Source organism: Chlorocebus sabaeus, chromosome 22 (genome assembly GCF_047675955.1).
Source record: "Chlorocebus sabaeus isolate Y175 chromosome 22, mChlSab1.0.hap1, whole genome shotgun sequence".
NCBI classification, from domain to species: domain Eukaryota; kingdom Metazoa; phylum Chordata; class Mammalia; order Primates; family Cercopithecidae; genus Chlorocebus; species Chlorocebus sabaeus.
In genome coordinates this window covers 99,549,158-99,574,545 of record NC_132925.1, presented here as the reverse complement: position 1 = coordinate 99,574,545, position 25,388 = coordinate 99,549,158, and the positions used below count along the sequence as shown (strand labels likewise).

The following is a 25,388-nucleotide window of genomic DNA, read 5'->3' as shown; positions in this document are numbered from 1 at the left end:
AATGAGAAGCAAAAACTTCTGTGTCATCTCATTTCCAGAAATTGTATGAGATAATATAAAATGCAGCCTTAATTCCCACACTGTGGTCCTTGGCCCTTCCCTCACTGGGGAAAAAACAAAACAGGGGGTGGGGTGTCCTTGGAGAAGAGAACTAGGTAATCAATTAAAATCAAATGCTTTTGTGCATTCATTGAGATGACCACAGAGCTTGTGTCATTTGTCAGTGTACTGGGGGAGGGATGGATCAGTCTCTTCGCAATATAATGGTGCTTCATGTCTGTAATTATTACAGAAAAGTCTCAACAAAATAGTTAGCTGGCTATTGACTACAACGTCTGCTTTTCTTTCCCACACTGACTGTCAGGGGGTCTCACCTCCACATGAGAGATGCAAGGTCTCCATGCCCCTTCTGAGAATCTCAAGGCCCCTCCAACCTTATTAACTCAGTGGCAACTCTTGAAAATGACTGTGGTTGTATTAGTGTTTTAAAAGCTGTCATTTTAAGCTGGGCACTGTAGTTCACATATGTAACCCCAACACTTTGGGAGGCCAAGGTGGGAGGATCACTTGAAGCCAGGAGTCCAAGACCAGCCTGGGCAACATGTAGAGACCCTATCTCTACAAAAAAATTAAAAATTAGCCAAGCATGGTAGCACGCTCCTGTAGTCCCATGCTACTTGGAAGGCTGAGGCAAGATGATTGCTTGAGCCCAGGATCCTGAGGCTACAGTGAGCCATGATTACACTACTGCACTCCAGCCTGGGTGACAGAGCAAAATCCTGTCTCTAAAAAAAAAAAAAAAAAAGAAATTAAAAAAGAAACCTGTCATTTTGATGTGCAAGGAAGGGGAAAATTTCTCTCCTTTGTTCCTCCAAAACAGAAGAATCCTTATATTTAAATTCTTACACATTAAATTCTGAATCTTTTACTTACAATTATACTAACATGGTTACTTATGATCAGTTATCCTAGCATTTCTAGGCTAACAAGATTATTTTAACACATGGCTGATTTATCAAGACAAGGTATCAAAATAAAAGTAAAAATAAAATTTAATATGTTGTAGTGAATAACTGAAACTGGGTTTTAGCCCTTTTGTTTACTTTTTCTAACAGTTTGATTGAGATAATTCACATACTATATAATTTACCCATTTTAAGTGTAGAATTCAATCATTTTTAGCATATTCAGAGAGCTATATAACCATCACAACCAATTTGAGAACATTCTTATCATCCCCAAAATACTACATACGATTAGCAGTCATTCCCCATTTCCCTGAAATGCATCCCCAGCCCTACGCAACCACTAATGTATCTTCTGTCTCTATATATTGGACTATTCTGGACAATTCATATAAACGGAATCATACAATACGTAATCTTTTGAGAGTGGATTCTTTCACACTTAGTATAGTGTTTTTCAAAGGTCATTCATGTTGTAGTATGCATCAGTTCTTCATCCCTTTTTATGGATGAATAATTTCACTGCGTGTACATAGTACATTTACTTTATCCAAAATGATGGACATTTGGGTCATTTCCATTTTTTGGCTATTATAAATAATGCTATTATAAACACTCATATACAAGTTTTTGTGAGCACCAAGGTTTTCATTTCTAATGGGTGATGGGTCATATGATAAATCTGTTTAACCTTTTGAGGGTCTGAAAGATGGTCTTCTAAAGTCGCTACAGCATTTTACATTCCCACCTGCAGCATATGAATGTTTCACTTTTTCCACATCCTCATCAACACTTGTTATTTTTTCTGTCCGACTGTAGCCACCCTACTGGGTGTGAAGTGGCATATCGTTGTGATTTTAATTTGTATTTCCCTGAGAGCTAATGATGAGCATCTTTTCATGTGCTTGTTGGTTATTATATATCTTCTTCGGAGAAATGACTATCCAAATATTTTGCCTATTTTTTAATTGGCCTATTTTTTACTACTGACTTGTAAGAGTTCTTTATGTATACTAGATACAACTCTGTTATCAGATATGTGATTTGCAGATATTTCTTCATGTTCCATGGGTTCTTTTTTCTTGATGACATGCTTTGAAGCATAAAATTTTTAATTTTAATATATAATTATCTACTTTTTTAGTTTATTGATTGTACTTTGGTGAAATATGTAAGGAACCACTGCCTATTCTAAGGTCATGAAGATTTATGCCTACGTTTTTTCCCTCCTTTTTTTTTTTGAGACAGAGTCTCACTCAGTTGCCTAGGCTGGAGTGCAATGGCGCTATCTCGGCTCACTACAACCTCCGCCTCCCTGTTTCAAGCCATTCTCCGGCCTCAGCCTCCCAAGTAGCTGGGACTACAGGCATGTGCCACCATGCCTGGCTAATGTTTGTATTTTTAGTAGATACAGGGTTTCATCATGTTGGCCAGGCTTGTCTCGAACTCCTGACCTCAAGTGAACCACCTGCCTTGGCCTCCTAAAGTGCTGGGATTACAGGCATGAGCCACCTATGCCTATGTTTTTTCTAAGAGTTTTATAGTTTTAGCTCTTACATTTAGGTCTATGATTCATTTGAATTATTTTTTTGCATATGGTGTGAGATAGTGTTTCAACTTCATTCTTTTGCATGTTAATTTCCAACTGAGCACCACTGGTTGAAAAGACTGTTCTTTCCCCTTTTGAATCCTCTTGTCACTCCTGTCCAAAGTCAAATAAGAGTTTACTTCTGGACCCTTAGTTCAATTCCATTGACCTAGATGTCTATCCTTATTTCAGTACCACATTCTTGACTCATGTAGCTTTGTAGTAAGTTTTGAAATCAGGAAGTGTGAATACAACAACTTTGCTCTTCTTTTGGTTATTTTAGATCTCTTACATTTCCATATAAATTTTAGAATCAGCTTGTCAGTTCTGCAAAGAAGCTAACTGGGATTTTGATAAGGATTGTGATGAACCTGTAGTTCAATTTTGGCAGCACTGCCATCTTAACAATAGTAAGTCTTCTAATCCCTGATCATGAGATGCATTTCCATTTATTTATGTGATACATTTATTTGATTACTTTCAAGAACATTTTATAGTTTTATAAGTTTTACAATTATTCTGCTAAATTTACTCCTAAGTATTTGTTATTCTGATGCTATTGTAAACTATGTCTTCTTTGTCATATTTGCTTTTAGCACTATTAAATACATTAGAAAGCTTTCCATCTTTTTCTATGCTTTAGAACATTTTATTTAATGTACAATCCTTAGTGTTTGGTAAATGTGACTGTAAAACTATTTGGGCCAGGTGCCTTTCTTAGGAAGAATATTTTTCTACCTGCTACCTTGTAAGTTAATTATAGGAGTTTATAGAAAATCATCCTTTGCATTTCGATTTTTAAATTTATTCCTATAAAGAATTATAATTTTTAAAAAGTCATTTGTATCTATAAGTATGTCTCTTTCTTATTATCAAGGTTATATTTACAAACCTTCTCTTTTTTCCTGATCACAATTGTCAAAAGTTTGTCTATTTCAACAGCATTTTAAAAGAACAAAATTTGCTTTTTTAACTTATCAACAAATTATATTGATTACTCTTTTTTTCATAACTTTAATGTTTGCTTTTCTCTTTATTATTTTATTTTTTCCACATTCTTTGGATTTACCTTGTTCTTTTCCTAGTTTTTAAATTGAAAATATAGTCCCTTTATTTTTCATGTTTTCTCATAAGTACATGTAATCCTACAAATTTTCCCCTAATGCTGCTTTGGCTGCATCCCCTATGTTTTGATATGCAGCCCTTTCATTTTTAAACTAAATTCTTAATATGGTTTATTATTTCAATTTTGATTTGCCATTTAATCTAATAATTACTTAGAAGTTGTTATACTCACATTTTCCGATTTAATCTAATAATTACTTAGAAGTTGTTATACTCACATTTCTTTATCATATTTGCTTTTAGCATTATTTTCCATCTTTTACTATGCTTTGAAACATTTTACATAATGAAGAATCCTTGATGTTTGAAAAACTTGACTATAAAACAATTTGGTGAGGTTCCTTTCTTCAGACGGAATATTTTTTAAATTTTAAATTTTTAAATTTTCCAAGTAAATATTTTCTTGTAGTTATCTTTTTTTTTTTTTTTTTTTTTTTTTTTCCCCTTTTTTTTTGACAGTCTTGCTCTGTCGCCCAGGCTGGAGTGTAGCAGTGTGATCTCAGCTCACTGCAACCTCCACCGCCCGGATTCAAGCAATTCTTCTGCCTCAGCCTCCCAAGCAGCTAGGAACACAGGTGTGCACCACCGCACCTGGTTACTTTTTATATTTTTAGTAGAAATGGGGTCTCACCATGTTGCCAAGCTGGTCTTGAACTCCTGACCTCAAGTGATCCAACCACCTTGGTCTCCCAAAGTGCTGGGATTATAGGTGTGAACCACCACCTCCAGCCTCTCTGTAGCTACCTTTTAAAATTAATAACTAATTTATTAAATTCTGGTGAGAGACTACGTTCTATGCGATTTCTATATTTTAAATTTTGTGGAAGATTATCTTTATAAAATAATTTTGTCATGGTTGTTTGAAAACAGCTGGTATGTTTTGCATTGGGTACAAAGTTTTACATATGCCTACTGGAACAAACATGTTCACTATGTTATTTTTAAAATCTGTATGTTAATTTTTGTTTACTGTATCTGTCTGTTTCTGAAACAGGTGTTATTATACCCCATGGTAAATACAAATTCCTTTATTTCTCCCCATTTTGTTTTATGTGTAACTACTCTGCTGAGTTGTTAGGAACGAAAAAGGTTATAACGCATATTCTTGGGGTAGCATGATTTTGATCTATATGAATTATTCTTCTTTGTTCTATTTAATGTCATTTTCCTTGAATTCATTTTTTCTGATAATAATATTGTTACACCCTCCTTTACCATAGCAGTTGCTTGGCATAAATTTTTCAATCCCTCTTTCAATCACGCTGTTATTTGGCTTTAGCATGTCTTATAAACAGCAGTGAGGTGAAGTTCTGAGACAGTTTTAACATAAAACAAAGGTTGCCTTTTAATACAAAATATATAACACATGTACATTTTTTGTGGTTACTGCCAATTGTAAACTTTTAACTTATTTATTATAATTTAATATTTTTAATTTACTGGTTTATGGTTGCTCTTTTTTCTTCTTCATGCCTTTTGTTGGGTTAGAAAATACGTATTCCTATTCTTCTAGAAATTACCAGTAACGTATGTCACCCTTATATGAAAGCTGTCAGAATCAAAATGGAGTCACTCATATTAAAAACCTTGAGAAACAGAGCCAGGGAAAGCCATGAAGCAGGGATAGCAGGGGTCTCATATACAAATGCCTGATAATAAGAACCATCACAAAAGACTCCAAAAACCACACCCTTACACAACAACCATCACAACCTTACACACACACACACAAATGCTTTTGAAAGGGCATCTGCCCAGCAACTGCCTCTCCAACTTCTGACTGGTGCCACCCTTGTAACTAATTTTTGTAGCCAAAGATCTCAGAACAATTTAACTCAAAACAATTAAGTAATCTTTCTCATTTTTCCATTAAAAACCTTTGTCTTCCTTTATCTCCCTGAATAGGCACATACTTTACCACGGTATGTGAATTCCCTTGCAATGCTCCTTCCCAGATAAATATCATTGTATTTTAGAGAGCCTCTCTCTGGCTGTTATTTCGGTTGACACTCATTACATAACAATATGATTTAGATACAACCACAATTTTTACTGATTTCTTTATATACCTATATTTCTTTTATCCCATGTCTTCATCTTCCTTGGATTTATATTTTATTTTCTTGGAGTTGTCTGTGGAAGTAAACTTTCTGACTTGTTGCATATTTTGAAAATGCCTTTATTTTGCCTTTTTTCTTATACATTAGTTTGCCTGGATATAGAATTTTAGATTCACAATCATCTTCCTTCAGAATTTTGAAGCTATTATACCATAATCTTCAATAATCCAGTGGTGTCAGTGTTTAGGAATGCAGTTTCCTCCACTGATTGATCTCCACCTATGTTCTTCTTCAAGAGGACAGAAATGTCTGATTTACTGACGGCACATGAATAAAAGCAGTTGTCCAGCACCGAATTTATTCCTTCCAAAAATATATCTTTTCTGACGTTATTAGAGATAGCTTTATGGTGAAGATGTTTAGCTTGCCCTCTTAGGTCAACCACCATCTCTTCTCCTTAAAGATACTATCAGCCTTCATTATCACCAAACTTTTAATGACCTACCATGATTATACTTTTGACCTATGCAAACATTCATAACAGTTTTGTTGTAACAGAATTCTACTCTGTTTAATGTTATAAATACAAGGATTAAGTCCTTCTTACATTACAATGTTCTAAGTATTTCATTTATATCACACAATCCTAATATAAAACATAAATACAACAATCAAGTCTCATGAGAATATGTTGAGATTTTTACTGGCATTTTCTAACTAACCTGGATACCACAGTGTCCAAAAGGTCTGGATACATAAGCAGTATATTTATTGTACTTTTTCAGAATAAAAAATTAGACCTTTGCTTTAAACTCTGAGGTACTTCACCTGAAAAGTTTTCTGGAAATTGCAGAAAATCTTAAGGACTATATTATTTTTAAATGCAATCAATATACTTTTAAAAATGAAATTATTCCTTTATGCCTTGACTTGTCAGATATCCAATGTATCTACTATTTGCCTGAGCTCTGTGAATCATTCAGGTATACTTATCCAATCTCTGCTATCTAGAGAGTTTCAGTTGTAGTCATTATGACATTTAGCATCAGAAGCACTAGATTCGCGTCTCAGCCCAACTACTTGCTACCACCCTTGTGAGCCTCAATAAGATTCTTAATCCCTCTCAGTCTCAGCTTCCTTTTCTGTAAAATTTAAATCATAACATGTGCCTTGTTTACATTCACTATAAAAAATAATATATATTATATATATTTTATATATTATTATATATTATTTTATATTTATTATATTATATTTAGTATATATAATGTTATACATTATATATTATATAATAAATAATATATAAATATATAAATATGTTATATATAATAAATATATATATAATATATATATAAGCACTATGAAGACTTCTAGCCAAAATTACTGTAGCCAAAATTATTGTATGTTTGGATAACACCATCAGCGGTCTTAAGTGTCAGAAGCTGAAATTTATGAATAGTTTTGGGGAAAATGATTGCTTCTGTTTGGGGGCCATTATGTTGCCAGGTCAACCATCACGTTTCCACATACATATAATTGGAACCCAATTTATTTCTGAAACTAGAATCTGGAAAGGCTGTTACTTATCATTTGAGAAAAGGCAACTCATGTTCAAGACAATAAAGCTCAATTAGCCTTTCCACGTCACATACCACTCCAGTTAAGCTGAAAATCTGGAACACCGGTCATCATAAACGTTTAAAGGAAAAGACAGCAGAGACTCCAAGGAAATACATCCCCACAGCTTATCAAATGTTGTAAATAAAATAAAACCTAAAGTAGCAAAAACACCTATTTTTTAACAGTATTTTGCTATTTCAAAAAATAAGCTTTCATGTACATTATTTCATTTGATCTTCCTGGCAGGTAGGTTTAGCAAATGTTATTTTTTTCACAAATTACAGGTGAAACTGAGTTTCAGAGAAGTGATGTTACATTTCTGAAGTCACATACCTGGTAGGCAGAGCTGGCCATAGGCCTTTGATTACTAGTATTAATCTGCTCTCAGAGAAGCTGTCATAAAGGACCTCTGCTAACCAACTGTCTGAACTAATCAACATCCTCCATTCCTTGTGTAGAACATCACCTGCCCCATGTGCTGCTGCCTCATTTGGCCCTTATATCACTGTGAAATATACACTTACCAGGAGTCCGTTGTGTTTGCTCCCAAAGATTGTTTGTTTGTTTGTTTCGAGACAGAATTTCGGTCTTGTCACCCAGGCTGGAGATCAATGGCACAATCTCGGCTCACTGCAGTCTCCGCCTCCTGGGTTCAAGCGATTCTCCTGCCTCAGCCTCCTGAGTAGCTGGGATTACAGGTGCCTGCCACCACACCTAGCTAATTTTTGTATTTTGAGTAGAAACGGGGTTTCACCATGTTGGTCAGGCTGGTCTCGAACTCCTGACCTCAAGTGATCCACCCACCTTGGTCTCCCAAAGTGCTGGGATTACAGGCATGAGCCACCACACCTGGCCCCAAAGATGTTAATGCTAGTTTTATATCCGATTGTAACTGCATATTAAAAGATAATGAAACTGATTAAATGAATGAAAAAAAAAAGATGGTTGTCACTTCTAGGACACATAAATTGACTACTTTGGAAAAATAAATAAAAGCAAATTGCTAAAGAGGACTGTGGTCAAATAAGATGCAAATTAGATAAATATAAATATTGGTGAAAATAATCATAAAAATCTAAGTGGATTTTGCCATGATTGCTTAAAAATATCATTAGGTTCTCATTTTATTTTAAATAAAAAGACACTGTATCAAATATATTATAGCTAGAATTTATAAAAAAGAGACACTAGAACTCTAATTACTAAGTAATCAAAAGAAAACTTAGCCCAACATCAAAAGATGAACAGGTTACACATTTTAATAAAATATAAAACATAAGATATCAATCATTTTATGAATCTTTGCATTAACTGACTTTTCAATTAATCGTTAATAGAACATGTTTCAGCTCATTTGTGTTATAGCTTATTCAGTCCCGCTGCCCCACTCTGGCCCATGATGGCTCCTGGGCTGGCCTGGCCCCACCACCCCTTCCCATCACATGGGACAGCCACCCAGCACTGGCATAGGGTGGGAGGGATACAGTGTTACAACTCCTTTCACATCCGGGCAGGCTCTGGGTTCATGTCCTGTGTCCAAGAGGAATGAGGTTATGCAGACAACCAGAGAGTGAGCAAGGTGGAGCAGAGTTTTACTGAGTGACAAAACAGCTGCTGACCCCAGAGGGGACCTGAAGTGGGTAGCCCCTACCCAAAGGCAGGTAGTTCCAACATGTTGCTGAGTCTGGTGTTTTTATGGGCTCAGAATAGGGGAGTGTGTGCTGATTGGCCCATGGGCTGGCCTGGAAAAAACACCATTCAATTAGCTAAATTCAATTAGTATCAAGAAAGTTCTCACTTCGGGTTGTGGACCCTACCTGGAACTGGCAGCCCAGTTTTCAGGTTCTAAGCAGTCTTTGCCTTTAAGGGAGGAGACCACCCCTCATATTGTCTTATGCTCAATTTCTGCCTCCAAAGAAAGAAGAAGTAAAAACTAAAAGGCAGAAATGAAATCCACAAGCAGAGAGCCCGTGCCACACTCTGGGCCTGGTAGTTAAAGATCGACCCCTGACCTAATCGGTTATATTATCTATAGATTACAGACATTGTATAGAAAAGCACTGTGAAAATCCCTATCCTGTTCTGTTCCGTTCTAATTACCAGTGCATGCAGTCCCCAGTCACATACCCCCTGCTTGCTCGATGGATCAAGACCTTCTCATGTGGACCCCCTTAGAGTTGTGAGCCCTTAAAAGGGACAGGAAGTGCTCACTCAGGGAGCTTGGTTGTTGGAGACGTGAGTCTTGCCAAAGCTCCCAGCTGATAAAGCCCTTCCTTCTTTAACTCGGTGTTGGAGGGGTTTTGTCTGCGGTTTGTCCTACTACACCTTGAATGTCAGGTTTCACCGAGGACCTGCCCCTGTCTGCCTAGGAATTTGGCTGTCTCTTGCTGCTATCAGTAGGAGATAACCAGGAGAATGCAACTCTCTTGGGAATCTTTGATAATCTCAGATAGGGAACAGGATATTCCAGAGTTACATGGGATGAGACTTGAATCCGTTTGTTTTCTTTTCTTTTTTGTTTGAGACAGGGTGGTGCTGTGTTGCCAGACTGGAGTGTAGTAGTATAATCACAGCTCCTCTCCAGTTCAAACAATCCTCCTGCCTCAGCCTCCTGAGTAGCTGGGATTTAGAGGCATGTGACCCACCACAGCTGGCTGATGTTTTTACTTCTCATGGAATCAGAAGTCTCACTTTGTTGCCCAGGCTGGTCTCCAACTCCTGGGCTGAAGCAATCCTCCTGCCTTGGCCTCCCAAAGTGCTGGGATTACAGGCATGAGCCACCGTGCCTGGTGGAATCCATTTATTAACAGAAGGAGAAAATGGAGAGACAAGCGCAGAAGACACAGTACTTGAGTATGTCCAGATTACATGTTTATGAAAATGAACAGACTCTCCCTGTGTTTATTCAAAGGCAAATTAGGACAAAGCCTGCACAAACATTCATATTGTGCCTCCCTTAGAATTAAAGCAAAGTTTCCAAATTTAATTGTGCAAGGCCTTGACTATGCTGAAGTGTTTATCTGTAAAAATACGGTAATAAAAAAGAGCTTATATGTCTGTGAACACATGAATTTAAAGAGAATATTCTCTTCAGTTAGTCATTTTCATTCCAGAGCTTTTAAAATTGAGTATCATCATTATTACTCAGTATAATTGTGATAAGTTAATATTAAAATTCCACTGCGGAAAAAAAATGCAAAATGCTTATGTATTTAGGTTTCTTTGATCATGGGCTTTGAGTTTTTTCATAATTTCACTTAAATGTGATATGATTCATTTAATTTAACTTAATTTATTTATTTATTCTCTGCCTCATTCCAGAATAGATATGTCTACTTACAAAAACAAGGAGAAGAGAAAACTAGACACTTACAAAGAGATGGGTAAAGTTAAAAAGAGAACGGTTTCTCAGGAGTAATACAATTGTTCTTACATCGAAAAGCAGTTAGGCATTTCTCTGAGTATCCTTATAAATAGACACGATATAAAAACACACATCCTTGACAACATTCCCAAGAGACAGACGACAATGAGTGTCATTTGTGCTGTTTCCCTCCCTGTCTCTCAGCCTGGGCTGTTGACAGCTCAGACTGATGATATCACATTGTCATGCTGATTGCATGACAATTCAGCAAGACCAGTTCTCAGGCGGACAAGGGGTAGCAGAGGCTAATTGAAATGCAGTACACATTCTCAGTTTCTCTGTGGATCTGATTTGATCCAGGGGTGAACTATAAACTGCCTGGAGCGATATCCCCTGTATACGGTTTCAATCAAACAATGGATAAATATAGGGCGGCAGTAGTACTGCTGGGATAATGACACTATAAACCAAAAATAAAATGTGAATGCCCCACAACCATTTGAATAGACTTCCTATAATCTGAAAGACTGGTTCAGTCCATGATTCGGGGGGTGGGGAGGGGATCAGACATGACTCATTATGTCCTCCTCCCTTTTGAATTCAGGAAAAGCCAACCAGCATTTAACATTAACAGGACCTTAAGTCTGATAAATATTTATAATTTATTCTCTCTGAAGCCTGCTACCTGGAAGCTTCATCTGCATGATAAAACTTTAGTCTCCACAACCTCTTATCTTAACCCAGATATTCCTTTCTATTGACAATAACTTTTTCAACCAATTGCCAACCCAAAAAATTTTTACCTATAACTTAAAAGCCCCACCCCCATTCCACATCCCACCTCCACTCCAAGTTGCCCTGCCTTTCTGGACCAAACCATCATACATCTTAAATGTATTTGATTGATGTCTCATATCTCCCTAAGATGTATAAAACCAAGCTGCACCCCGACCACTTTGGGCACATGTTCTCAGGATCTCCTGAAAGCTGAATCATGGGCCATGGCCACTCATATTTGGCTCAGTTTAAATCTCTTCAAATATTTTATAGAGTTTGACTCTTTTTGTCAACAACACCACAGGTTCAAATGCCTAACTTTGCAAATGGGTAGTGACTAAATCCAGGAAGGTCCCTGCTGTCAAGCATTCACCTCTTACTTGCTGATTCATGCAGGGGTCTAGAAGGCCCAAAGAGAGGAGCCTGGTGTTGGGGAGGTTGAGCAATAGCTATTTCCCAACCAGGATGAAATTATTATTATTATTATTTTTTTTTTTTTTGAGATGGAGCCTTGCTCTGTTGCCCAGGCTGGAGTGCAGTGGCACAATCTCAGCTCACTGCAAGCTCCGCCTCCCGGGTTCCCGCCATTCTCCTGCCTCAGCCTCCAGAGTAGCTGGGACTACAGGCACCCACCACCATGCCCAGCTAATTTTCTGTATTTTTAGTAAAGACGGGGTTTCACCGTGTTAGCCAGGATGGTCTCGATTTCCAGAGCTTGTGATCCACCCGCCTCAGCCTCCCAAAGTGCTGGGATTACAGGCGTGAGTCACCGCGCCCAGCCAAAATTATTTTAATAATATAACAGCTAGTATGGACACAGTCATATATGCCAGCTGATGTCAACTCTGCAACACATAACCAAATTACAAATCGTTTGATTTGAAGCTTTTTAAACTTGAGCTTCAGGGACTCTATTGCTAGTTTCGTGGTAAAAATCCAGGTGCATTGTTTGCAAGGCAGACAATAAATGCTAAATTTGATCAAGTCTTCCCTTTAATATGCCTGTAGGGCACTACCTGTCCCCGCTGTTGTTTATTAAACAGATGTGATAAGCCCAAATTAGTTAATGAACATCTGCCCTGCCATGTGGCCTCTGAATGTTGAGGAAACACATATACTGTCAGTGTGTATACAGTGCATCCTCCTACACCCCACCCGGAGCTGGCCCAACTCTCTGGAGTCAAGGTTAGGGTAGAGAGTGTGATCCAAGCCATACACAAATTCAACAGAGAGCACTAAGAGAGTGCTTATCCAGCTTCTCAGTGTCCTGGGGTTGCATTCAGACAACAGTGCTCTTTAGGCTAGGGTTAGGTTCAACTTCACTTAACTGAAAATTCAAAAGAGAAGAGGTTTAAACACATAGGGTTTCTTCTCTCCTATATAACAAGCCCATAAACAGGCAGTCCAGAGCCCCAGACTCCAACTACTATTCTGCCCCACCAGCTGCAGCACATCCATATAGCAAGGTTACTTCATGGTCCAAGGCAGCTGTCAGACTTCCAGCATCGTGTCGGCATTCCAGGAAGCAGGAAGGAATAAGAAAGAAGACCAGGCCAGGTGCAGTGGCTCACGCCTATAATCCCAGCACTCTGGGAGGCCGAGGCAGGTGGATCACGAGGTCAGGAGATTGAGTCCATCCTGGCTAACACAGTGAAACCCCGTCTCTACTAAAAATAGAAAAAAATTAGCCGGGCATGGTGGCGGGTGCTTGTAGTCCCAGCTAATCGGAAGGCTGAGTCAGGAGAATGGCGTGAACCCAGCAGGCGGAGCTTGTAGTGAGCCAAGATCGCACCACTGCACTCCAGCCTGGGCAACAGGGCGAGACTCCATCTCAAAAAAAAAAAAAAAAGAAGACCAAAACAGGCACTTGTCCCAACTGAGTCAGCTTCCTTTAAGCAATTGCTATGGTTTGAATATTTTTTTTGTCCCCTCCAAAACTCATGTTGAAACTTAATCCCCAGTGTGGCAGTACTGAGAGGTGGAGCCTTTAAGAGGTGACGGGGTCATGGGCGGTCTGCCCTCAAGAATGGATTAATCTATTTGTGGATTTAAGAATTAATGGGATAATGGATTAATGGATTACCATGGGAATGGGACTGGTGACTTTATAAGAAGAGGAAGAAAAACCTGAGCTAGGATGCTCAGTTCTGTCACCATGTGATGCCATGTGCCACCTCAGGACCCTTCAGAGAATCCCTACCAGCAAGAAGACCCTCACCAGATGTGGCCCCTTGACCTTGGACTTCTCAGCCTCTACAACTGTAAGAAATAAATTCCTTCTCTTTGTAAATCACCCCGTTTCCAGTATACAGAAAATGAAGTAACACAGCAATCTTTTCGGATAACCCATTCAACACTTGTGCCTACATCCCATTGGCTACGCTTTGCAAGGAAAGCTGTGAAACATAGTACAGTCTTTTAGCTGGGCACACTGCAGCCCAGAATAAAATCAGGATTCTGTTTTACTAAGAAAAAAGGAGAGAATGGATATTAGCTGGCAACCCACAATCTCCACCACAAACCAATTCCAGTGAATCAAATAGCAAAACAACAAAGAATGGCAACTACATGATTTATTATTTATGCTCAACTAACCCAAGTCAGAAGATCAACCAAAAGTTCTGCAGCACCAAATCTTTCTTGAGAAAAAAGGTATAAATTTAACTTTTTAAAATAAAGTGCAAATTATGTCCTTGGTGACTTCACCCTTTCCCTTGGCACAAACTCTTCCCAAAATGTCCCCTAAGGCGGAACAATCTAGATCACACTTGGCTCCATTTTTACTATTTTCTTAATTTATTGATAGTTTTTCTCATCATAATTCCATTACATAAGGAAGGAATCCCACAACCTCAGTAATCAGAAGTGAAGTCTCTATAAATCAGCCTTGATGAGAGAGAAAATAAGCTAGGAGGCTGGGCTCAGTCGCTCACACCTGTAATCCCAGCACTTTGGGAGGTTAAAGCAGGAGGATCGCTTGAGGCCAGAGTTCGAGACCACCTTGGATAACATAGTGAGATCCCATCTCTAAAGAAAAAAGTAACCAGGCACAGTGGCACACACCTGCAGTTCTAAGGGAACTGTAGTTCTAAGGAACTGCTTGGGACGTTGAGATGGAAGGATCACTTGAGCCCAGGAGTTCAAGATTACAGTGAGTTATTATTGCATCACTGCACTCCAGCCTGGATGGCAGAGTGAGACCCTATCTCTAAATATATATCTGTATATACACACATATATATACAGGCTAGAAATTCAGATTTTTCTTAAAACAGAAATGTGGATTTTTATACGAAAAATGATAGCTAATTTACTTTTTTAAAAAACAATGTGTGAGCCTCTATTTGACCAAGACCTAAACTCTACTTGGTTAAGCGTCCACTATACTCTTGACATTCCTCACTTTTGTTGTCATAGGGATGCAATTCTTTCCACAGAAAATCTTGCCTGCTTTTTTTCCCCTGTTCTTTCTCCCCTTTTTCCTCCCCTTTCTTTCCATTTATCTTCTTTCTTTCATCTATCTTTACCAAGATAATTTTCCTTCCAACAACCTTGTTACCCATTCCTTCTACATACTTCTTTCCTGAAATCCTCCTCTGATCAATACTTCTCTTTCAACATCTAGTTTTATTATCCAACTATAGATTCTCTTCCAAAGCCAGTCTTACATTCTAAAGTCCATTTGTTTATTTTCTTCCCCCCTTAACTCTCAAGAAACTCTAAGCTAAACAAAATGCATAAAAGCATCTATAATACCTTCTCTAAATCTACAGCAAGAGGCTATAAACCAAATGCCATCAGCAGTTAGTCAGGCAATATTCTTGACAATCAACAGTGACAACTGCAATGACAATTGATACTTAGCTTCCTTGTAGAAGAACCAATAGGACATAGTAGTTATTGTGACAAATTCAAGAACCCATCCCTTATCTAAGGTACAACAATTGCTACCAGCTCTTCTTAATTTTTTTAAATATAAGCTGGAAAGTCAGATTTTTTCTTAAAAGAAGAAATAAATCTGAATTTTCATATGAAATATACAATTAATTCACTTTTCTAAAAACAATGGTAGACCTGTATTTTCAACCTTTGATCTATAGCACATATTGAATTATTCTCTAATCGATTCAAACATACATACCTCATCACAAAACCTGGAGGAGTGCTAAGCATATTGCAGGCCCTCAGTAAAAGTTGATTGATGCTGTAACTGAGTCAATGAACTTATTCATACCCTTCACTTAGGGAGGAATTTCTGGACTGTTTCAGTGCTTGGGTAAGGTTAAGAAATACGACATTGAGTATGATGAAAATAAGGGAGATACAATCACTTTTTTCTTTCTAACCAATTAAAACACTACAGTTTTATACTTCACTTGTTATCAACTAAACCCTATGATTATGATAAACCAGTTTTAGTATACTGCACACCAGCTTTAGTGACTTCTTTATTCATGAATGACTATAGGCCTTTAATCAGTAACCACTGAAACTGTATTGTACTGGTCCATGTCTTGCACATCACCAATCGGCCAGACTTACTCATTCTTTCCCTGTGAAAACACCACTAAATGTAATGACTTCAATGGTATGCTTAACCTCCATAAGGGAATTATAACATGAGAAAAAAAAAAAAAAACATGAAATTTGGAAGCAGACAAACCTGAGTTCAAATCCTAGCTATGACACCTGCTGTATATTCTTAACCAAGTAATAAATTTATTGGGGGTCTCATTTTTCTCATCTGTAAAATGGGACAATAAACTCCACTTACAAAGCTGTTATAAAGAGTAAATAAATAATACAAAATGCTTGGCAGTTTTCCTGGTCCACGGTGGAGAATACAAAATATCAGTAGCAACTCCCTTTGCTTACTTAGTGTGTATCTCAGTTCAGAATGTTTTCTCTTTTTAGCTATAAAGTGGGTCAACTCATATTTACCTAGTATTCACAGTATTTTAACTTCCTATATAGCACTTGGAAACACTAAGAAAATTTGCCAGGTTTCAATTATAAAAGTGAGTAGATGGGCAAACTAATATAACAAAAACACAATTACACAATTTACAGGTTGGTTCATTTCCTAGACATAAAACAAACCAAAGATTCCTTGCTATAAAACAACACTAATACACATTTCTAAAAGTGCTCTAAAGTGAAGGTTTTTAGTACAATAACAAACGTACACCACCGGTAGATAAAAAATTTGTGCCTATGTGTGTGTGCACATGGACACACACACACACACACACCACTGGTGGATAAAGGGTCATCACTCTAAAAAAGTTAGTTTTTTCCCTAAGTATCAGATATATTCACAATTCAAGGTTTAATTTCATGATAGATGCCAAAGAGAAATTTATTCTTACATTCAAAATACATGTATTGAAACTTTGCTTTCAACTTAGATGAAGTTACAGGGACTTAATTTACTCTTCCATCTAAAACAACAAAATCACAGGACAAAATATAAGAAACAATAGTTTTTCAAGACACTCCACATCAAACAAAGGACGGTGATTCCTGAGGGATGGGAAACAAATAAGGTGAGCCCTGCAACTGGCCCATCTTTCTGCCTTGAAAGAGTGTCCCAGGCTGGAGCACAGAAAAGGTGTCTTAGTCTGTTTTGTGTTACTATAACAGAATACCACAAACTGCGTCATTTATTTTATAAAGGAATTCATTTCTCACAGTTCTGGATGCTGGGAAGTCCAAGGTGAAGGGCTTGCAAATGGTGAAGACTTTTTTGCTGCATCATCCCACAATAGAAGGCAGAAGGGCAAGACAGAATGTATACAGACTTTTTAATGATAAATTCTGTCTTTAAATCGTATCCTTCCTAACTTATTTTACTGTAAGAAGTTAAAAGTAGCCATGCGCAGCATGGAGGACTTGCTGTTTAGATATTTCTTTCACCAGGTATCCTAGTTCATCACTCTTAACTTCCACCTTTCATAAAGGGTTCGGGCACAGATACTGTTCAGCCCAGTTACTTGCTACTTTATAACAAGGGTGGCCCTTGCTCTAGTTTCCAATACCTTGTTCTTCAGTTCCATCTGAAACCTCATCAGAACGGCCTTTACTGTCCATATTTCTTTCATTATTGTGGTCACAACCACCTAAGTAATCTCTAAGAAGTTCCAGACTTTCGCTCGTCTTCCCTGTTTTTGAGCCCTCATCAGAACTGCCCTTAATGCACCATTCACAGCAATCCAAGCTTTTTCTACCTTGCTACCCCAAATTCTTCCAGCCTCTATCTATTATCCAGTTCCTAAGCCACTTCCACATTTGTGGGTATTTATTATAGCAACAGCCCTACTTCTCAGTACCAATTTTCTGTCTTAGTCCATTTTATGTTGCTATAACTGAATACCACAGATTCAGCAGTTTATAAAGAAAAGAAACTCATTTCTCACAGTTCTGGAAACTGGGAAGTCCAAGGTCAAGAAGAGTGCATCTGGTGAGGGCCTTCTTGATGAGTCATTCCATGGCAGAAGGCAGAAGGGCAAGAGAGCACACAGGGGAAGGGAGCAAAACTCATCCTTTTATCAGGAACTTGCTCCTGCAATAACTAACCCAATCCCATAACAACAACATTAATTCTTTCATGAGGGCAGAGCTAATGCCCTAATCATGACCTAATAATCATCCTCATGACCTAATCATCCCTTGAAAGTCCCAACTCTCAATATTGTTACATTGGAAATTAAGCTTCTAACACACAAACTTTGGGGAACATATTCTAGTCACATCAGAGAGGGAACACAGGTAGACCCACAGCAGACGCCGAAAATAGAAAAAGTGGAGTGCAAAAATATTAAAGCAGCTAGAGTTTGCAAACAGAATATAAGAGAGGAGAGGGCTTCACAGAGAGGGAACACTGGAAAGTTCTTTAGTCCTCCCCATGTATTCAGCAGAATACTAATGTAAGGAATGAATGTAAGGAAACTGTGAAGCCCAGGAAATAACCACCTAAAAGATGAAGGGGAATCAGTATGCAATATACACACAGTCTGGGAATAGTACCTCTGTATATCTCACACTGGTCCTGCTTCTCTAGTCGAACACATACATACATATATAAAGAAACTTGTTACAGGGAATTGGCTTATGCAGTTATGAAGGCTGGTTAAGCAGCTTCTGTAAGGCTGTGTCTCTGCATCTGATATAGAGTCCATAGGGAAGGAAGTCAGTAAGGGAATATCAGGAAAAGACTATCGCAAGCAAGCTGAAACCCTGTAATCATGAGCTAGAACTCCATGAGGATAGACTGAAATCCATGTCTTTTCTTGTTGCCTTTGACCTTGGTGCAATGGTAATTTTTTTTTTTTCTTTGAGACAGGCTCTGGTTCTGTCAACAAGGCTAGAGCGCGGTGGCACTTATCTCGGCTCAGACTCAAGACATCCTCCCACCTCAGCCCACTGAGTAGCTGGGAATACTGGCTCATGCCACCATGCCTGGCTAATTTTTGTATTTTTTATACATCGGGGTTTCACCATGTTGCCCATCCTGGTATCAAACTCCTGAGCTCAAGTGATCTGCCTGCCTCAGCCTCCCAAAGTGCTGAGATTACAGGTGTGAGCCACCACACCTGGCCAGGGCTCTTTTTTATGGAATTAAAAACACATACCTGGCTCATGAGTGAGGAAAAAGTGAAGAAAAATCCAGAGAAGGTAGCGCAGTTGTAGGCTCAGACGCTGTTCATGCCATTGAGGTGAGTCAGCTACAAAAGTGCTTCTTTCCTTCCAGCTTCCAAATCATGCAAGATGAGTTCTTGTGACCCACCCAATCTGTAAACACACAAGAAAGAAACGTCTGTGAAATGTAGTTCAGCTTAGCCAAGTTTTTGTATTATAAAGCCATCATATAGAGAGAGAAAAGAGTAAGAAAAAAAACAACAACAAGAGAGCGTCAGTGAACTATGAACAACTTTAGCCTTAAATATGTGTAACTGGAGTTTCCAAAGTAGAGGAGAGAAGAGTGGGACAGAAAAATTCTAAGGAGTAACGGAGAAAATTTTTCAAAATTTGAAGAAATTTATAACTGAGGTCCAAGAATCTTAATGACCCTTAAATACAGGAAACATAAAATCTCTACACCAAGGCACAAATAATCAAATTGCTCAAATTGTTCAAAACTAGTGATAAAGGCAAAAATCTTAAGAATAGTCCGAGAAAAAAAAAATTTTACATATGAGGGACCAAAGATACAATGACAGCAGATTTCTCATTGTTTACAATGTAACAAGACGACAGTGGAGCCACAACTTTAAAGTTCTGAAAGAAAAAAAAAAAAATAGGCCAGGCATGAATGGTGCAAGCCTGTAATCCTAACACTTTGGGAGTTCAACAGGGAAGGATCACTTAAGCCTGGAGTTTGAGACCGGCCTGGGCAACCAACCTAGCAAGCCCCATCTCTATTAGAAAACAACAACAATTGTCAACATAGAATCCTATACCCAACAAAACCGGTCTTTCGAAAATGAAGGTTAAATAAAAATATTTCAGACATGCAAAACCTGAAAGAATTCATCACATTCAGACCCACAAAGGAAGTTTGCCAGCAGACTTCAAAATAACTACAAAAAATAACAGAGGAAGTTCTGCCAGCAGAAAGAAAATACCAGATAAAAATATGGATCTACACAAAAAATGAAAAGCACTAGAAATGGTAACTTTTCGGGTACATTTTTATTAAACTTCTTTAAAAGATAATTAACCATTTTAAACAAAATAAGAATGATGTAGTACAAAACTAAAATGTATAACACCACAAAAGGCTTGGAGGAAAGAAGTAGATGTACGTTTGTTAAGTTCTAATACTGTATGTAAAGTGGTACAAAATACATGTACTAAACACATCCTATGAACAGGCATTTTTGGGCCCTAGTTACAGTGATGAAAACAATTTATCCCCTCTCCTTGAGGAATTTGCCTCCTCCTGTACTCTCTCAGGAAGCTTAATCAGCTTTCATATTGAGCAGAAAAACTGTGGGGTAAGACCTCTTTTTAAAGTGACCTTCTTTTAAATGTTTCAGTTCTACACCGGCAATGCTTCATGGAGCAAATGACCTAAGATGCAGTCACTATTTTAATGTTAAAGAAATATGTGCCTGTAGATAAGATATATTGTTATATACTACCATTAAAGTTCATTCTATGGTGACAAGAAAGGACTGAAGGTTCCACCTCCAGATCAACTGAGATTACAATCAACATCTAAGCAAAAGTCCCCAAGTTCATTCACAATGAAGTTCTACAATTAATAATACTCAAACACATTTTCTAAACTTATTTCAATAAGATTGAAATTACTCCCATTTAAACAGATGTGATTCTAAGAATGTCTATTTTTAGATGGGAGTTGCATAAGTTGCCAGAAATGGATCTGGCAATGTCAAGGTTATGTCTTACTGAAAAACAGACATAATTTAACCTTTATGGGGGGAAATATGCTATCCCACATCTACCCTGGAGCAGATGGATACGTGAGCATGAATGTAGGGAGAGAGTGGCAACGGGTGGGCCTTTTTGCTTCAAGCACTCCACCATGTACATACTTGTCCTTTCCTAAGAGGGTAATATATATAAATCTTGTGGCAGCAGAGGGGTTTTATTTCTGTTATTTATTCTGTATCCACCTTTCCTGCACTATTCCAGTGTAATCAAGTTGCATAAACTGACTGACACCATTCCAAGAAAAATTTTATTGTAATGAACCAAAGTGACCAGGGCTGTAATGAGATTTCACAAGAGCACAGGATCACAGGAAATGAAAAGGGAAACACCAGAAAAATGTATAATGTTCTAGCAACTGCCCCAACCTCACATCAGAATCAGTCACTTCCAAGCATTCTCATTGTACAACTCCTGGAAAAGGCTTTGAACTATAAAGCTTCATCTTCTGTGCCATACACTCTAGTAAGTGCTTGTGATACATTTTCTGATGCATTCATTACAGAATCCTTTGAGGTATAAATGATGATGTCCTTTTCACAGAAGACTGACACTTAGAGAGGTAAAGTTTTCACAGCTATTCATGGCTATACAAGAATATGATGCCAGATCTAACTCTCAAGCCTAGACCCTTACATTCTATTCAAAGCATAAATAAGCCATTGGATCCAGGTATATTCAAATCACACATTGGACCATAAGCCCACTACTGCCCCAGAAGTCCACAAGGAAGATAAATTCTCAAGTGTCAGTGGTGAAGGAAAGAAAAAGACCATGATTGCAGGTCAAGCTTATGACTGAAACCCCAACACAGAGCTGTTAGGAAAGCTGGGCTGGAACATAAAGCCAAGGATTGGAGGCCTCTGAAGCCAAATCCCTTCCCTAACCCCAACTTAACTCGTAGGACCAGCTGGCTCTACGGGAGGTGGGAAACGGAAAAGATGAGAAAGCTCCAAGCCACAGGAGATAAAAGGGAGAAAAGGGGTCAGGTCGGCCCCACAGAACTTCCAGGGATTTGAGAAAAGAGGATAAAAAGTGAGATGCCTTTATGTACATGGCCTGTCAACATACAATAGTCTTGTCCTCTAGTAAATATGTCCATTCCAATGTCCCTAGAGCTTGCCCCTCCAATTATCAACACTCCATCATGAAAGGAGAGTAAGCAGTTTTGGGGAGAGGTAATTCACCATGGCCCTGAGGATGCCTGCATGTTCTTATTGGTTTTGCCAAGAATGCAAGGCCCTGACCACGTCTTACCTTGGCCTTTTCTCAGAGTCGTGTTTGCAGGGAGCAGTCCCGAGGGATGAGGTAATATCGCCCCCCAAGACAAGCTTGTTACTGCTTATAATAAAAGCAACAGACTCCATAAGCACAGTGTTCCTCTCCTGTAATACAACCCACTGCATGTGTAGGCATCAATCAAGACCCACCTGTGTTGGACTTGGGTCCAATCCATGGGTCTTAGATTTGTGGACATAGGAAACCAGCATTAACACTAAGTTCTGGCTACTGCTTTTGTCATGAGTAATAAAGGCCTGTCTCTAACGCAAGAGTCTCAGTTTCAGTACCCATGAAACTGTGGCACGCTAACCTGTTAGCTTGCAAGTAGGATAAAATCTCAGACTCTTCACAGTTCTTGACAGCAGGAGGGTAGAATGAAGTAGAAGAAACTTGAATGCAATACTGCCCCTTCCTTAGACTAGAAGCTATGTGACATGGCCAAGTATCTACATTCCCTCCTAATTAAGATCACCAGTGGGGAGTTACTATGTTAGGAAAATTTCCTCATATTTACTGAGTTAATTTCATTTAGTCTTCAATCTCGCAGGCCTTGAAATTTTCTTATTCTGATATGCTTTATAAATTACATGTTGGTTTGGTTTAACTCTCCTTTTAGACTCAAAAGCTCTCGGAAAATAAGAAAAACTATTGACTCTTTAACACGTACATAATTTTGGTTTCTGTTCAATATTATACTCTGTGGATATATTAGCACATACAATGTGCTAATTGTCAGCATGTTGATCATCGTCACTATTAATGTTTTTAACTAAGAGCCTACAAATACAGAGCCCATTCACCTACCTTCCTTACTCTTCTCCCAGGAAAATGGAAGAGTACAAAGCATATGATATTAGGAAACAGGCCTAGGTTATGACTTTCTCTTCTATGGCTCTTCTGATCCATTCTACAGAAACAGTGACTCAATAATCATGTATTTTAGACACAGAGATAGCAACTAAATTCTGTTTTATTCATACCATGCACATTATTAACCACTTGGCAACACAGTTCTAGCCAGGAAATGTAATTTTAAACTGTCAGCTACTTAACTCTCATTTAAAGTTGAGATGTGAGAAATACTAGTTATGATCCTCAAAGGACATTCATTCTTTGGGGTTTCGCTTTGTAGCTGGTCTCCTGGAAATACCAGTCACATTGACTCGTCACTTGGGAATAGTGATTTCCCATTTCGCTAATTCAGTAAAGAGACCCTGGAGTCTTCCCAATTGTGGGAGGGCAGAAGCTGTCCATAGCGAGATTTGGATATCTGCTCAAAGTACTAGGCACACATTGTTTTTCCCCTTCAATATGTTCACATTTTCTTACCATTAGATATGCAAGATACAAAGGGCTTGTTTTAGGGTACACACTCAGGAGACGAAAAGCCTGCCTGGCCTGCTTTTACATAGAGGGCCTTAAGACTTCATGCAGGCTACGCGGAAGTTCTCTTAGCCTCATGAAATTCAGCACAGTTCAGGAGAGTTTACAGTTTGGAGGAAAAGCTCTGTAGTAATAACCAGAGTTATTTAAACTGGAATTTTCCTTCTACTTATTGTCCTTTACCAACCAGTCTGGAGTCAGGTTTATCAGTTTGGGTTCTTTGAGGAGCAGACATCAAGATGGGATTAGATGTGCAAGAAATTTAGTGGGCGAAATGTCTGCGAAGGACAGAAGAAGAAAGGTTGAATTAGAAGAATCTTAGACATCAGCACAAATCTAAGAAAGTTCAGCCAGGCCAATGGAGAGTCCTTGAGCCAGAGTCGACTGTCAAAGGAGTTCCACATCTCCCAAGAACAGGACTGCCATAGCATCTTTGTTGTGCTCAGTCACTGGCTAGGAATGGCTGATGGGAAGTGTGGCCTCAGCGGGATGCAATGCTGAATTCAGAGCATAGCAGCTGGGGTTGTTCATCAGTTATGCCCACTGAAGCAGGAAATCTGAGTGGTACATTATCACATCCACCACGGTAGGCAGCCTAAGGATGGATGAGGACCCAAGTTTCTAACCAGACAACACATCCTCGTGACCAGCAGATACAAGAAACAGCTGCATAAAACCCACCATTGCCTTCATTGTGGGCAAACTGCTAGGAATGCTTCCACTACATCACAGTGTTCCCTTTATGAGGGCCCAAGAATAATACCTCCTGTGGCTCAGGGCCTGGCAAAGCTATTCCTCCTGCGCAACTGGTATGTTTTCATCCTGTATATATAAAGATTTTCTAGCTGATTTCCTCTTTGTCTTAACTATCAGAAAGTTAGAACCAGACTTGGGGTTCTACCTTCAGCTTTAGGCGCTTTTCTTTTTCAATTATTATCTTCTATAATTCCTTTACTCAGCACAACTGTTCTCTGTGAGTGATCTAAAATGCTTTTCTGAATTAAGACAAGAAATAATTACCTTAACCTAGGCTGGTACCATTTAGAACTAAAAACACTAGATTTTAAATGCTTCAGTTTATTCTTTTTATGATAACTTCACATACAGGTCAAATTCTTTCACTCTAAACCAGTGCTATCTAGTAGAAATACAGCATGAGCCACATGTAATTTTAAGTCTTTAGTAGCTACATTAAAAAGGTAAAAAGAAATAGGTGAAATTAAGACAATTGAAGTCTTTGGAAGCGTACTGTATATTTTCTACTTAACAGCACATCCCAATTTAAATCGGCTATACTGCAAGTACTCAATGGCCACATGTGGCTAGTGGTTTCTGTACTGGACACTGGAGGTCTAAACACAAAGACTATGAATCATGAGAGTTAGAAGAGCCTTAAGAACCACAACTGTATCTGATGTGTATTCATATTGGCTCTGATTAAAGATTTCTGAGGTCCTGGGGGTTTCTTTTTTCTTTTTTTTTTTTCTTACTCCTGGAGGTTTCTGATGCAAACACTAAATCTAAGAAAAGATGAGTTCTCCTGACAGGGGTAATGACCATGAAACCCTAAGATTTCTGGAATTTTTCTTTTAATTTCTCTATGTTTGTAATTTTTTCTTCACTGGATCACCTTCGGCTTCTTCTGAGAAATAAAGTAATGTAAAATACTCATGTACATCTACTAAGAAAGAAACAAATAGAGATGCATTATCTAGATTAAAAATTATTTAGAAATTAGAGTGTTAGAGTATCAAAGTAGGGCACAAAAT

General features: G+C 38.3%; 1 long non-coding RNA gene across 2 annotated transcripts in view; it reads right to left on the bottom strand.

The window, feature by feature from the left end:
- Window positions 1-25,388, bottom strand: part of LOC103227430 (uncharacterized) — a 63,954-nt gene that overhangs the window by 36,745 nt on the left and 1,821 nt on the right. For both annotated transcript variants that reach the window (XR_005241807.2, XR_495168.3), the window contains exon 2: window positions 19,131-19,290. This is a non-coding gene — a long non-coding RNA (uncharacterized lncRNA). The remainder of the gene's footprint in view (window positions 1-19,130; window positions 19,291-25,388) is intronic.